The sequence below is a fragment of the Columba livia genome, chromosome 2 (assembly GCF_036013475.1).
Source record: "Columba livia isolate bColLiv1 breed racing homer chromosome 2, bColLiv1.pat.W.v2, whole genome shotgun sequence".
In the NCBI taxonomy this organism is placed as follows: Eukaryota; Metazoa; Chordata; class Aves; order Columbiformes; family Columbidae; genus Columba; species Columba livia.
In genome coordinates this window covers 79,429,799-79,443,072 of record NC_088603.1, presented here as the reverse complement: position 1 = coordinate 79,443,072, position 13,274 = coordinate 79,429,799, and the positions used below count along the sequence as shown (strand labels likewise).

Here is a 13,274-nt window from a genome sequence, read left to right as displayed (position 1 = left end):
GATCCTGGGCCACTAGGTTTACATTCAAACTGTGGAATGTCAGTGCATGCCCTACCTGACTCCGTGTCAGGGCAAGGTCTGGAGGTATCCCAAATACCTGTACCCTCCTTTCCCTGACTGGGCTCCCATCAAAAGGCATCCTAGAGGCACAGGCTAATAGGAAGCTGGGCTTGATTTGGATAGGTCTAGAGGAGTCTATCAGCATACCAGGGCACCCATATGACCTGCAAACTAGGTACGGTATAAAAGACTTCCGTCTTCACCTTATCAAGAAACATTACACTTAATAGATACCAAAGCTATCCACAAATCAAGGAAGCCATATTATATACAGCAGGTTTAGTGTTGTCATTTGGGATTAATATGAAGAAGTAAGACAGCTGTTCTAAATTCTGTTGTCAGAGCTGCCTTGTCCTCGCAAGCTGAGCCAAAATATACATTACAATCCTTCCTAGTCTTTCTCTTAACTCAGGTGTAATGTTTATATGAACACTGTAGATCTACCTATAATTCCCCAAAATACTGTATTAGCAAATGGAACTACAACTCACAACTTGGAGGTAGATCATGGGTATATTCTCTGGTTAATTGAGACTGGTGAAGCAGAATCCCCAAGTGTATTTTTCACCCCACCAGCACAGATTGCTTGTCCAAATATAACAATCAAAGTATTTGCATGAAACTGACTCAGCTGGTTGTGTTCTCACGCGGTTATTCCAAAGTATATAAAAGTAAAAGCACAGTAAGGCACAGCACACTTGAGATTACAACAAAATAGTGTTAGATAGCAAGTAAAAAAAAAAAAGTAGTAAATACAGGAAAGTAAGAAAGCTAGCTAATTTTTTAATTGTTATGTTTTAATTGTTGTTTGTTTGTTTGTTTTTGGTTTTTTTTTTGGGGGGGGTGTTTGTTTTGGCATTTTTTTGTGGGGTTTGGGGTTCGTGGTTTTGGGTTTTTTTTGTTTGTTTGGTTGGTTTTTGGTTTGGTTTGGCTTTTTTTGGTCAAGGCCAGGGGTCTATGTTTGTTTCCACACTTAAAAAATTATCAGAGTTGAGTACAATTTTTTTCTTAACTGAAATACTGCAACCAGTACAGACGGTAGAGTAGATGCTGCTGTATTACTCTAACAGTTCTTCTACCACAATAATCAAATGTGAATAAGCTATTCTACTATACAAGTTTTTATAACAGTTCACCTATAGCCACTTAAGAGATTGTACCTTTACCAAGTTCAAGCTGATAAAGTGGTGCAAACATCACATGTAAACAAACCTCTTAAATTCCGTAGGTGAAATTATGACTCACCAACATCAAGTTGACCAGGAACACCCAGCTGTACTGTTTTCCTATTCATCAGATAGGATTAACAGTGTTTATTTACCTCATAGCAGTGCAGGAAAGATTAATTATTGTCTGGACGTTTTAAATCTTGTAAGGATGAAAAGTGCTACACACATACTAAGCACCAAAAAAGAAGCTGCAATGGCCTACAGAACAAGGTACTGCTTAGCTATGTGACGCTTTCTGCTGGTGCTGAGTATTCACAGGTATTAATCCCTTTCTGAAATCTAGAAAGTGAATAGTTTTCAGAGTTTAGCAGATTTTTAGGTCTGAGCAAAGCCAACTGCAGTGCTACTCAGTGCATGGTAGGTGAAAAAAATACTTACAAAATCATTAACTGTGTCTCTTCCACAGTGCAACAGTAACTTTGTGAGAAGACAAGTTGCAGTCTCTTGCCATTTCGCAAAGGAACTTCAAACGCTGCCACATGTTAAACATTTGTTACCACACATTGGGCAGGGCTTTGTCTTCTCACTGAGAAGCGGTGCGTGCTCCCCCCTTGCCTTACAGGAATGATTATTAAGAGCCCAAATGTCATTGCTGAGAAATCTGGTCCCCTATGTCAGTATACAACCTTGGGCAAATTTTTATTTTTTATCACTCTGCAGTGAACACATCTTTATTTTCCCTTGAACAGGATTTGTTTGTCACATGTATGTTTTTAAATATTTTTACATTATTTAGAAGCAAGGATCCTATTGATGCACAATGGCATTCACACAGTAGTGCCACCAAAATTTAGAAATTATACTGCATAACAGTGTAAATTATCAGTTTCATTTTCTCAGAAGTTTTACAATAAACAGGCCTAGAGAACAAAAATTGTATAAGCTCCAGATCTGACCTTGAAAATGCCATTATATATGAACAACCTTCATGCTAATAATAAAGTAAAAAGGATACAGATAGATAATCACCAAATTAATGTCCTGTATCAGAAGAAAAGCAACTGGCTTATGATTCAATTTCTTCCTTAATTTTGAAAAGTGAAGGGAAATGCAAGGGTGACAGGATGTGAGGTTTGCCATGAAACTATGGAAGCAGATTGCCAAAGCGACTGTTACATGAAGGAAAAAAAGTGTTCCTGAAAAACAGTCCACAGAAGGAGCAGTTATGTGCTGTTTGGCTCTGACTTTCTTCTGCTACTGAGCAGATTTCTGCTGATAAGTATTTAAAATATACTTGTTTGACTTCAAGAAGAGCCTGTTGCTACTTGGATACTACTCCATTTCAGAGGAAAAACAATGTTTCAATTTATTATTATTTTATTGTCTTATTAAATGTGGGGGAAAAAAGATGCAGATATTTTTCTCGACATGCTTTTAAAAATAATTTCACACAGCACTAATTTCTTTAAAGTTTTCACTTAAAACTGCTTTTATTAGTTAAGATCTGATGCCATTACCTTGCTTAGGGACTTATTCACTATTCTTAGTGTGCACACAATTTCTATTAATGTCAATTAATAAGCACTGATTGAAAAAATAAATCACGTAATTGTTTTTAATTTTCATTTTTCACAGTAATTATTGCAGCAAAGTATTTGGTATTTTTACAGAGATATAAATTAATATCTGTTAAAACTATGTCAACATCAGAAGATTTAGATGTGCACTTTTTTTCCTGTTTCTTCACATATGGAGTAAACAAAACCTACTAAGAATGAAAATGCAGAAAAAAATCAGTGTGATTGGGTTGACCATGGCTTTCACTGGTATATTTTGTTGTATGAATTGTATCTATTAGATCTGAAGACATAATAAACCCTGTAATATTCATAATTTTGCATGTTTTCCAAAAAAGCGAGACCAAAGTTCCAGTTGAATTTGAATTTCCTTGAATTTTGAAGTAAAGTTCAATGAAAATGGGCCTGGATTTCAGCACACTTCTTTTGAAACAATCATGCAAAAAGAATGCACTTGGCTCATACATGATACCACCCCTAGCTAAAAATCCAGTCCCTCAAAAAAAGCTTCTAGAAACTGACAAAATATCCAGCTCTGGTATCTGCTATTTGATAGCTTTATAAAGAAATGTAATTGTTGATTCCACTTCTGCAAAAGCAGGCTGTGTTTGGACTCATCAGAGCAGTAGAGAGCAGGTGTTACTTGCACAATGAACTTCTGCTACTGCTCTTCTCTGTGTGGTTAAACATATTTATAAAAAAGTGCATTGAGTTGTACTAAAAACGTGTCAAGGTTTGAGGCAAAGTGGCAATAAAGCATGGCAGATGCTTCCTGTTAACCCCCTACCTCCCACCACCCCTTTCCTCTAGATCAGAAAGATGATAGGGGAGATAAGAGGGAAGGAAGAGAGAGTTAGACTTCAAGTTGGAAGGTTCTAATGACTTTTACTAATGCTACTAATAAACAGAATATATATATACAAAATACACAAAACCGATCTTGAATGCTTGATGTGGAGCTATCATCACTCCAGCAGCGGCGGAGCTGGGTGTGAGGAGCTGGCAGCTCCAGTAGCTGTAGATCAGGCCCCCAGAAGTCATGGGCAGGACTGCACAGCAAACTGGAAACTGGTTGCAGGGATGCAGGGCCTGAGGCCTGTAGGTCACAGGCAGACAGACAGGGTCCTCTCTAGATGCCAGCCATGGTCGAAGAGAGAGTAACCCTCATGATCACCCTCTTATATTTGGGGTATGACGATTATGGGATGGAATACTTCAGTTGGTCAGTTTTAGCCACCTCTTCCATCCACCCCTCCTCAGACATGCCCCTTTCACAACGGAATGATTCTTATCAGCACTGACTACAGCATCCTAGGAAAAATATGCAGGCTAAAACTCAGAAAAGTACAGCCACCTAGAAGAACTTATCTGAAAGAAAAAAAACACTAAAAGAGAACTGGTCTTGTTTTTAACAAAACCAGGACAGCTACATAGGATTTCAAACTGTTAAGAGGGAAAACAAAGAAAAAATAAAGAAATGTATTTTCAAGATTCAAATGAAGTGTTTTAGGGCCAATCCTAAATTGACTATAGTCTTCTTCCTGTGCAATTATTTTTAAAAGAACAAAACAAACAAACAAACACACACACACGCAAAACCCAACAACAACAAACCACAAACAACTTTAGTCATGCTCAACTGAGGACGTTAACTTTCAGAAACTTTTTAAAGCTGTTTTGCTAGCTTCATAAAAAAAAAGTGCATGGCATGCACTGTGTAGTCCTGGTCTAATCAAAAATAATTTCATTAAAAAGTTGCTGCATTGGTGTTTTTTTCCACTAGACTACACATAGCCTTTTAAGTTATCTTTCCCTTTTTCCCTTTGGACTTCAGTGCTTACCAATGGAGTTTCATGCATCATGAAACAAATTCTCTCAGGCTGCTTAGGAAACCACGAGCAATGGGACAGTAAGATGGAAATGTGAGGTGGAATCTGAAATCAGGCAAAAACCCAGGAGACTGGGAGTCTGCTTGTGGTACCACCAGTGCCCATTACACAGGGGAGAGGAATAAAAACTTTGTGATTTCATTGTGAGATTCTCTGCAGTTATACAAGTCACTGGTTCTATATCTCACAAAGACCTATCTTTCTGGAGTCATACCACTATAGAAAAACTGGTCCTTTCACACTCTTTTCAGGTATCATATTATTCTTCTTCAGGTATCCTATAATTTTTAGAACAAATTTTGTTATTTTTTGTGTTTGTCAAAGCAGTACTCACCCTGGATGCATAGTTCTATCCCTGATGACTGATAGTTTACCCCAGAGATGAATCCCTTTGAGAGGACAACAAGGAGGGCTCCTAAGAATAACATGAATGAAAAAAATATTTCTGCCCCACTGAGCTGACCATCACAGACCCTGAGGGCAGTGCACAATTGCTGTGTTGAGTCACTGAAAAGCAAGAGAATTCATATTGTCTTGAGGAAATGAATCTCTAGTCTCCCAACATGTCCATAACACATGCTCACTCCTTTCCTATTCAATCCAGTTCACTGCCTCATCTTTTTTTCCTGGAATAAATACTGAATAGCAACTTGATTTGCTTGTTATCTGTTAAACTAAAATAATCACAAAAATTTCTCTGGAAAAAAAACAAAAAACAAAAAAAAACAAAATTCCCCCACACAGCAACACAAAGTCTTGAATTAATATAGTCCTTTAAATATGCAACTGTGTTCTATAGTTGAGCACAGCCTGTACTAGTGAATTGCTTGATATGTCTTTACATTAGAGTGACACTATTGAGATAGTTGAACCCTTGCACTTTTAAGCTCGTGAGGGACCACCCTGGAGCAAAGCTAACAGGATAAACCGGAAACTACTTCAAGGGAAGAAGTAATTAAATTCATAGTGCTGGATAATGTAAGAGAAAGAACTGAGCAATTATTCAGCCAGAGCAAAAATAATTGCTCACATAGATGTAGAGCACAGTAAAGAATCCACCTGAAAATACACAAAAAATGTTAAGGTCACACAGAAAATATAGACGTATATTTCACAAAACATGAAGTTGTATACATTGCTTTGAAGCATTCTGTATGAACTGTTTACTATGAGTATACTATGGGTTGTGCATTTTACAAAAAGTCTATCAATGAGTTGTCCTGACAGTGTTAGTCCTCATTCAAGGACTGGCCTAATGTCTGGTCTCCGGAAAGCTTCTCATAGCAGCTTAGCAGTGCTGAGGACAAAGCATGGACCAGGCACTGCTTAGGCTGTTCTCCACAGTATTTCTCCTGGCTGCACCCAGTCAGCATGGATATAACTGTGTAACCATCCTCTCTCACAAGGCCAGTTATTTTTATTTATAGAGTCAGCAATGTGAAAGGAATCAGACTAAAATTTTTTTTCCATGGTGACACTTTATGTCTGTCTTCCTGTAGGAGTTATTTATACCCTTAGAGGTCTCTCATTCTGTTAAATTCATATGGTTCAAAATGCTCTTTCTTTTATTTCTGCCACAGTTTTATGGGTGGCTTAAACTGACCTGTGAACAGCTTTCCTACCACCCTGTATCCTCACATCTTCTCTGTTGACAGCTGAGAGCACCTTGCCGATAGTGGCCACATTGTCTGGACCACATGGCACAGGGGCCCAATAGCACAGGACTCACAGCAGGACTCACCTCAGGTGACATAGTTGAGCCTATTTGTAACTGTCACATTTGGGCATGTCATTGGCAATAAAGGTTAATACATTTGATTATGGAAATAAATAAATGAATCAACCACAATCACAGTCCTCAAACTTAAATATTTCTGTGTCTATAGCAGTGTGGTACAAAACATGGGTATTTAGTATTATTTTCATCTACTTAATTTCTAAGAAAACAGAGATTCTATTCTGTGCCCAGTACAAAAAAACAACCAACCAACCAACCAAACAAACAAAAAAAACAACAAAAAAAAATCCAAACACAATTAATCAGGCTTTCACAAACTGCAGTGCAAATCTTGCATTAAACATGACTGATTTTCTATCTTACTTCAATGGTAGAGATTTCAGTGGGAGTCTGCAGCACACATCAAAACATGCACATCTAGTTGTTTGGATTCCCACAGCCTGGCCTAGTTCCCACTGAGTGACTAGAAACATTCTGGTTGACTTAAATAGCTTTTTGACCCATACCAGTCTCCTTTGGAGCAGCCAAATTTTGTTGAATGAGAACTAACCCCCTAAGAGTTATCAATGCATGCATCTATTTTCTTGCTTCACGAAACTTTTTTGTTTTCCCTGCCAGCATCATCAACTTTTTGAAATGGTACTAAGAACTGCTTTGGTAATCATAAACTTTAATTTTAAATTCTTTCTACAGCCATGCAATTCTAAAGGCAAATAGATTATGATTAAAATAATAAGAGGCACTTTGTGCAATTCCATTAGAAGAATCCTACACATTTAAAAATTCCTTGACATCTTCTAGCTAGCACTACTTTTTTTAGTGCTGGGTTTTTTCTTCCTCTGATTTTTTAAACTATTGACTTTACCTACATATTCCCCCAAAACAGAACAAAACATCAGATTATTGAGTAATGACCATCTGCCTACTACAGTATAATGCAGTATAAATTGACCCAAACCTGTCTGCACGTTGTGCTGTGCCTGTGAAATACAAATTTACTTTATAAAAATTAGACCTTTTCTATTTCAAAGATGAATGCAAAGAAATCTATCGTCAGCACGTAGCTGTTACAGAGCATTACAATCAAGAAATAGGAAAGAAAATAACTTCCTGTATTGAAGACTGATCAGCCTTATTGCTTAGTTCAGTCTGCTGCTTCTGAGCAGAATCTTGCCCTATTTCAGGGTAGTTCATAGTCTTTTATGACATGGAAAGTGACAGACAGTTTTATTCTATCAGATGCCAGCAAAAGAAACAGTTTGAAAATATTATCAAGATGTTGTATCCCTAAACTGATTCTTCACTTTTCAGGTATTACAATAATTATATACAATATGTTTATATTTGAGCATAAAATTTTTATCTGTTCAAGATCATCTCCCCTTCTAGCAAGAAATTTTATAAGTCTGTTACAATCTTCATAAGGTCTTTGACACTAGAATCCTCTAAATAACAAGATAAATACATTTTAATTAAAAACCTTCAGAAGACTGCAGTATCCAATATTTGTTGATCTGCTCTGTCTAGGCCAAGGTGATGTCACAGGTGTGTCATATTGGATGATATTGCTGGTTTTTAAGCAGGATATTGCATTTCTTCCAAAGATGGACCTTCCGTGTAATAAAAACTTCAACTATATTACTAATTCAATTATACTAAGTTTGTTTTTTGTTTTGTTTTGTTTTGTTTTCTTTTGTTTTCTTTTGTACTTTCACTGTCAGCTTGCAGTTTACTGCAAGTAGACTCATTTATTTCTTAAATATTTTTTTTTTCCTCTGAGGCAAACATAAGTAAATTGTGTCATCTATTACTTGTTCATAACTGCATTGCAGTCTGAACTGCAAGACTGTTTTTCACAAGATAGTTGTAAATAGGAGGCGAGGAGTTTTCCACTCTCCTGCAAGCATGCAGATGCACTTGATGTTCCACATACATAAAAAGCAGCAGCTCCCACTCAAGCAAAAGAATCCTTTAATGGATTCGCTGTCAGATCCAGGTAACCAGCCACATCCAGACTAGAAGCTTAAATGTTAATCCCTAATACGCAGTAGTTTTCCATATAGAAAAGTTATGTATGAAATTTTATACATTTCTATTTAGACTGTTTGAAATCAATGTTTCATTTTTAAATAATACTTTGGGAATGTAACACAATTCATTTCAATTGCAAATGAAAAATCCCTCTACTTCGTATTTTTAGAGTGTGGTTTTAGACTCTACCTTCTTTTCCTTTATTTTATTGGGGAAATGAAGAAAAATATCAGAGGGTGAAAAAATAGCTCTGTCATACAGTGGTTTTATATTTTTTTTAGAAACTGTTTTCTGGGTTACCCTAGCTAGAAACCAAAAAGCATGGGAAGTAACATTTTTCATGTTTTTCCCTTTGCCTTGCTCCCTCCAATACTCTTGATCAAAGGCAACTGGCTTTTCCAAAATAATTAAAGCAGGGGGGTGATATCTATAGAGTAGACAATCCTAATGTGGTTTGGAATCCCTTACGACAACATTTTGAAATGGGAAGGATCAGGAGGCACAAAAATGCACAGTCCTCATTGCCATTCCTGGGCAGAATATCTACCTGAGAGAAAAAGCATGTGTGGCAAAAATAGCTGGTAGGAGTTGTCATAAACTTCTTTGAAGTCATAGATAGTCAAGCATATGACTATGATATTCTCCTAGATTATACTTATGTGCATGAAGATATACATAAAAATATTGTTGTTACAAGTACACCAATGCAGCCACAGGTAGATATAGTGTTGCATTGTTTTGTACATACAAGGACATAATGGACACTTGGTGGAAATTTTGTTTACCAGTTGAGAAAGCTTAAACTTAGGCCCTTCTTGCACCTCATAATTGTAGAAAAGTGTGATGTTAAATGCCAGATTTTATTTGTTTAGGTTATAAAATGTTAGTCAAAGATCAGGTAAAGCAAACAACTGTCTAGTTTTAGAGCTGTGTATTGTTTTTCCACACATAAAATTGTTGCTTATTTGCATATAATTTGTATACTGTACAGCACAGTTTTGTGTAGCGAATCTCAAATGTGTGTCTCAGTATGCCAATGTATGATGAGCCATGTTTTCAGAATAAAATGCATAATTACAAACAATTGCAACCTGTGATATACAGATTAATGCATTGCAGCTGAACTACCTCCTGCACCTACCAGAAAATGTGTATCAGTCCCCTGTGCCACTCCAGACCACAGAAGAGAAAGTCAAAACCCTGTAGTCTCTTACCAATACAAATTCAATATATTTCTCCTAATTACTCTTTAATTTTTATCTCATTTATATAGAGTAGCTGCAGAAGGAAAAAATAGTTCTGTTCCTTATTCTGCCACTGTCTTGCTTATTTGACCTTAGTCACAGTACAATTTCTCTGTTGTTTAATTGATTCTTCTACACCATATACATAATAAAAACTACTTGTCTTTTAGGTGCTAAGTGGACCTCAGCCTACCTTTTACACTCTAGGAGATTTTTTTTTTAAGAAGTAGTTCAACTTAATATTATTTTTAAAATTTCATACTGCTAATTTATAGTCCTGTGCTTAAAAATCAGTCAGTGGATTATGCAGTTTTATTCACTGGCTAGAAACTACTTTAAAATCTTCAATTTTGATGTAATTCAGCTGAAACTTTCTTTTTAATACCAGAAATATTTTACTTCTTTTGTTCAGCCAATGAAAAGAAGGACACCACAGTCTAATGAAGATTTTATTTTCTTTCTTTCTTAATACTGCTCTTCAGGACCTTATCCTGACTATTGAAAAAAGGGCATAATTCAGAAGTTTTATATAAGATGAGCAGGATTGCAGAATATAGATGAAAGTGTACGGAATCTTCCTGGAAATTAAGACAATGGAAACCAATGACCATTACAGGTGTAATTTATATAGAGAAATAATCTTTTTTCCTGTAGATTGAACCTTACCTTATCAAGTGAACCTGTTGACTTCTGTGACCACCTATAGATTGAGGAAATAGTGCTGTGGGGATATTATTGTGCCTTATTGTGCAGTATTGCTTCAAATACAGACAGACAAAATATGCAAAAGTACCTGTAATTTGGAAAAAGAAGGAGGTACAAAGGACAAAGAGACAGAATATATGCAGAGACCAGATACTAAATAGAGAATATATGAATTTAGGTAGATTGTGTGTGCTGTACAGATGAATGACTAGCACAGTTGTTAACTTAACACACCGAATTACACTTTGAAATGCTGAGCCTGCCATTTCTCTTGTGGATAAATTGTACCTCATTGTAAGTTCTGTGCTTGTGGCAGTGCAGGAGCAGCCTTCAAAGGAAAATATCATTTCAGATGCACTGTATGTGCAGCAAAATGTGAATCTTCTCTCTTGATTCTCTTGTTTTTCCTCCTTCCAAAGCAGTGGTTTCTCTTCTCAAGGTAAGTCACCTCTGTGACTCAGGCTTCATGTTTGTGAAAGCAGTCAAAGAATATCCAAGAGTGAATTCCAGAAGACTGTTCTGTAGACAGGAATACAATATTGTCACTGTCTGTTCATGTGTGTACTTATCAACTGACAGAATATTTACTAAATGCAGAGTATGCTGTGTAACAAATATGAAGTTGTATATGAAAATAATGCATGTCAACTAGTCAAAAAAGATAATTAACAGAAGTGTTAATAGCAATTTCACAGATATATGCTCCAACTTGTGATCACCACGAAACCTGAGACTATAAGAAAACTTATTCAGATATAGTATGATATATATTTTCAGTAATTGTTGAAAAGTCTGTGACAGGATATTGCTGAAAACTGTACTACAAAGAATGGACAATGGTCACATGATTTAAAGCTATTCTCTGAGTTGTGCTGGAAAACCCAGCAGGAATCAAGGGCAATAACTTGCACCCTCATCACCTCTCACACATAACAAAAGGAATATATTCTGCAAATGAGCCACAAACTGAAAATACCCATTAGAGCCTATTAACAAAAAAAGTCTTCAACAGATGAATTTGCATAAACTTAATCTGATTTTTAGATAGTTGTCCTCACCACTGAAAGAGCTACTTAACCTTCTTAAAATGTATGTCAGTTATAAAAACAAATAATATATTTCAAGGAACAGTACTAGTTGTCACGATTATATATATTGTGGTTACTTCAAGCTTCAGAGCCTTGTTTACAGCAGGAGTGTCAAACTCATTTTGACTGAGGGCCACATCAGTCCTAAAATTACGTTTGGCCCTTTGAAGGCAACAGCGAGGCTGATGTGGCCCTCAGTGAAAATGAGTTTGACACCCCTGCTGTAAGGCATGCAACAACTTTGTTGGATCTCCCAAACTGTCCAAGTAAAAAGGATTTTTTCTAGTTAGTGATACAGAGATTACAGTTACAGTTTTGTAGCTCTGATTCTATCTTGTAGAAGTGAATGAAAATGGTGTAGTTCCTATTGCCAGCACTACCTCTAAATCTACCAGATAAGTTACTTAACCTCTGTATGTATCATTTCATTATTCTTGAGAAAAAGAATATAATAATCTACCACCCTGTTGAAAGGATTTCACATTTGGAAATGAAAGATTCAATGTAGGCAAAAAGTTAATCATGGCTATCAATGTAAGAGTTTAATTTAACTGGAGTACTACCATGCCTGTGTTCCATTGTATCATTGTACACCCATTAAAACTATTATATGATCTGTTACTATGATAATTTGAGACCTGTCTTGTGACAGAAGTTGAAAACATGAAGGAACTCATGTCACAAAGTGTACCATCCAAGTCATTTTCTCAACACCTTTCTCTAAAGTAGTCTCATAAAATAGCCTTCGTCCAAAATAGCTTATACCTTCAAGAGTATATTCAAGCCTGCGTATAGACAAATCTGTCTATTAAATTTCACTTGTGTTGGAAAGCAAGGGGAGTTCTGGCAAGAGTGAAAGAAGAGTATCTGAAAAAAAAACCAAACCTCACACACACAAACAAAAAACAAAAACAAAAGCCAAGCAAACAAAAAACCAAATCAACCAAACAAACTTACAACCAAAAACAAAACCAAAAAACCCAACAAAACAAAACAAAAAACAAAAAAACAAACACAAAACCAAACCAAACAAACAAACCCAGCCACCCTCCTTGAGTGCTCCATTCTTCGTGCTTTTGGCTACCTGCTGAATTCATGTCTGTGCAGTGCCTGTGGTGCACCCTTGAGATTATGAGATAAATTTTCTAAAATGTATTACTCTCACTGTCTACAAGGAAGACAAAAACCTAAGACAAGTATTTTCCAAGAACATTTACAATCTGTTTGAAAATTCAATGGGGAGTCTAGCTTTAAAATACCGTACCTAGGTTTTGAGGTGCTGCAAGGTTGGTGTGCCTGTATGGACCTTTGAGCCGTGTCATATAGCTGTCTTTTATATCACTGCTGACTTAAACTAAAAGCAGTGTGGTGCCTTCTCAGACAACTGCTCCCAGAACAATCGTATATTTACTCTCTTCAGCACAAGTCAGCTGCTCTACCAGAAGACTGGGATGGACCCCATCACTGTGTGACTGGGATGCCTCCTAGATAACAAATGATCCACAATAACAGTCATAGTACAACTGCCTTTGTCAAAAGGTTGGTTGGGGCCAGTTGATGCCCCCAATTTTTTTCTTTACCAAGATGGATATTCTGTTTGACACGTGTTACTGATAGACTTTAGAAACATTAATTTTCTCTAAATTTATGGCATGGCCATAAATTGTTATGCATATTCATTCTTTTTTTCCTTCTTTTTTTCTCAAGTTAACTGACCACAGCTCTTTGATCTGTCTTCTAAACATGCACATGATGCTATGACTGAAAGTTGTG

At 36.4% G+C, this 13,274-nt stretch overlaps 1 long non-coding RNA gene across 3 annotated transcripts in view; it reads left to right on the top strand.

The window, feature by feature from the left end:
- The window catches only part of LOC110364158 (uncharacterized), an 82,653-nt gene that overhangs the window by 39,156 nt on the left and 30,223 nt on the right, over positions 1 to 13,274 (top strand). The gene's annotated exons all lie outside the window — the stretch shown is intronic.